This window comes from Dreissena polymorpha, chromosome 7 (genome assembly GCF_020536995.1).
Source record: "Dreissena polymorpha isolate Duluth1 chromosome 7, UMN_Dpol_1.0, whole genome shotgun sequence".
Taxonomy (NCBI): Eukaryota; Metazoa; Mollusca; class Bivalvia; order Myida; family Dreissenidae; genus Dreissena; species Dreissena polymorpha.
In genome coordinates, this window is record NC_068361.1 from 24,378,508 (window position 1) to 24,382,286 (window position 3,779).

Genomic DNA, 3,779 nt, shown 5'->3' on the forward strand with positions numbered 1-3,779 from the left:
TTTGATTTCGCATCCCTATAGAAACTGAAAGTACAGACGCTTTACATATACATGCACAATGAGCGACGAATTATGTCAGATTGAAAATGCATATATGTCTTCGTCAATTATTTGATCATAATTTTGACTGCCCCGTTATCCGTGCGCTTGCTGAATGAAAGCGTCGCTGTGTTATGATGATAATTCCAAAGTTAAGAGAAAATTCCGAAATCAAGCAAAGCATTTTCGATCGAAGCTTTTGCATCGTACGCATCAAATTTGACGAATTTGCGTAAAAGTCAAATTGATTGCGTTTTCAATACGCATGATAGTGTATATCATTGCGTTTTAAAACATTTTAATAGGGTGAAAGACGCAGATACGCAGCTTATCTGGGGCACTGATTGAACATATAATTTATTTCAATATTATAATTTTGAAGGTTCAACTTATAGAGCTGGACTTTTTAGACTTATTAAAAATATAGTATGTTTTAGAAATCTTCCATTGGAAATGTGTAGGTCCCATTTGGAAAAAGTATATACCTTTTTCCGTTACGGATGGGTCCCCCTACTGGTCCAAAATATATTATATTATTTCATAATAATGCTCACACCTCCATTCGCTAAGCAATTCAGATAAACCAAATATAGCAAAGCTCCGTCACTTTGTATGCCTAAGGAATATTTAAAAATACATAGCGAAATATGTTATCAAGTGCAGATACAGCTGTTAATACTTATTTAAACAATTAAGATTTATTTTTTAATAAGTATTGTTGTTATCAAACAAACACACACAACTTTTGCTGATCATAAAATGTGAAAGATACATGTAACATCTAAAACCGCTATCATGCACAAGTCATAAGGACAATACATAGGACACTTTGTACACATTAAGACCATACCAATGACTTTCTCCAGCTGTATGTTTGCTTTTTCATCCGGGTCGCTTGCTGTGAGGGAGTAAACGACTGTATTGGCTGGAGAGTCGAGGGTCACTGTGGCCAGGTAGGGAACAAACTCGTTAGTGAACACTGGATTCTCATCATTAACGTCCAGCAGGATTACGGGTTGTAGAATCTCCTTCACAACTGAAAAAGAACATGAAAACTTGCCAGTATATCATTTGTTAAAATAGTGTCTTTTCACCTTAACTTGGGAATGGGTCCCTGATGCCCTTTGAAAAGGAAAATCACATCATTTTGACTTAAATAGAAGAATCAGGGCTTGAGCTGCCATTGGCTAAATTAGCAAATGTATGGCTACAAATAAAAAAATTTGGCTCAAAAAATTTCTTCATAATAACCTTTCAACCATTCAAAATAGTAAGAATTCAGACGTAACAAGGTAAATTAGGCTAAATAAATGTTGACCCAGCATGAGCCCTGGGACTTTGGATGCTTTTTTTGTTGTGTGATTTCACGTACAGAAACCATTTTTTGAAGAACAATTTTCTTTTCAGTTTTAAAATCATTAATCATTATGATCTTCTGTTGAGATTGGATGTTGAATATTTAATCATAGCGAACATAAGCGAACAAAAGCAAGCATACTTGTGCAACTATAACTAGCTAAGGTGCCAATGCCTACATTAGCAGCTTCTTAAAAAAAGTTGCACTGCGATAACCAATGAACCACTAAAAGAAATATCTTATTTATTATTAAATTCCAGAAATTTTGTTTTTTATAACAATAACAAGAGATGTGTTTGTCAGAAACACAATGCCCCCTACTGCGCTGCTTTGATACATGTTTTTTACCTTTGACCTTGAAGGATGACCTTGACCTTTCACCACTCTAAATGTGCAGCTCCATGAGATACACATGCATGCCAAATATCAAGATGCTATGTGAAGGGACATAGAAGTCATGAGCATTTTTCGAAACCTAAACGCAAAACCTAAACGCAAAGTGTGACGGAAGGACAGACGAACACACAGACGGACGGTCCGATCACAATATACCTTCCTTTTCAGGGGCATAAAAATATCTCTGAATGTCTACAAACGTTGTTCTTTAATTAATCTTAAAATCATGAAATATATCAATAAGTTATTCTGTACACACATTAAATATATAAATAAAACCATGTTTCCATCAATTTATCAAAGTGGGCATTGTTAAAAATATCTCATTTCTTGTTTTCTATTTTACATGTGTGATTTTTCTATTGATATTAATTTGATATAGTTTGTGAACAGAAAAAAATTAACATGGCGTATATATATTGCAAAACTATTCCTAATGAAGTAGTATGCAAAACATAATGCATTGGTGTTTTCTTCGCAATTACAATAAACTTAACTTAATCCAAAACAAAATAGTGATTTTAAACCTTAAGGAATTGCTAATGTTTATCTAGCTTTAATCAGAGTTAAGACGTTTATCTAGGATTAAGATGTCAAATTAATGGAAGACGTTTTATGAACATATGCCAGTGACTTTTCAACCAATAATTAAAAATGAGAACTATTTTAAATAAAATATAATTTAAATAAATGTTTATGTTTTTTTATAAATTAGAATTTCCTGTTTAGCCATAATGTGATAATAATTCGAATTAAAGACCTCTACAAAAAGTATTTAACATTTAATCACATTGTTTCATTGTTTATGCCAGTACTTTATAGATACCTGTTAAAATGTAATGCATTTATCACATGTACATCTTCTGCCTCGCAAAAGAAAAGGGAAAATAACGGTTTGTAACTAACGGTTACGATCATTACAATCAGATATTAAGAATTTAAAATAAAAGGAAGTTTTAAGTGTAAGCCTGTGTGTGGACAGTGTGGTGATACATGTCATGTTTTTCAACAAAAATCTGAGGATAAGATAGTTTATGTTTCACTTTCTGAATGAAAAATGATTTAATTTCCCCCACGGAAGGCACAAAGCACAATCATGCACCCCTTTGCCTGAATTTCCAAATCAACTTAAGGGTACTCCCATGCCTGAATTTCCAAAAAAGGGATTACTGAAATCTGTGTTTGAATTTTCAAATTATGATAACCCCTGTACTTATATTTTCAATCAATTATCTGCATTAGACAGCGTGAAGGTTTCAGCAATTGACCAATGTTGAAATTAATAAACTTTAAAAGCGTACTGCAAGTTCAAATAAATAACATGACATTAAAAACAATTAAATGTTATAATGTGATACTATACTCCTCCACCAAAAATATCATAAGGCCTGTATTTTTTTCAAATCTGTCCACTAATCTATTGTTTGTTCAACTTCATTAAGTCTTTAACTGTATTAGGATTATGATGCTTATAAATACAATGTAATTGAATAATAATGAATTACATGGAACGCCTCCCATGGCATCTGCAACCTAAATTTCCATTAATCTTTACTAATACATGGTGTACACATAATAAATGTCGGAACAATAATCAATAGATCTGGTTTGGTAAAGTTAAAATCGTAGTATTATTTAGCTGGAATATTCGCTGCAAGTCTCATTTCATTCCAAACACAAGTTTTGCATTTTCCATGAACGGTCCATTGGCAAACCATGTAGCAAAAGCAATATTTAACAATTCATACTCCTAGTTATTACTTAGGTATGATCTCAACATCAATTGTTACTTTAAAAATATGAATGCAGAAATGAATCTGGTCCAAAGTTCAAAAAGATTGGAATCAATATCTACTGTTAATTTTTAACAAACATACATATTATATACAAATTTATTGTACTGGTATACTTACTGTTGCCTTGTGGAAGAGTGCTATCAGTGACTGTAATTTCCAGCCTAATACGATTGGATCCATTATTCGCAGGA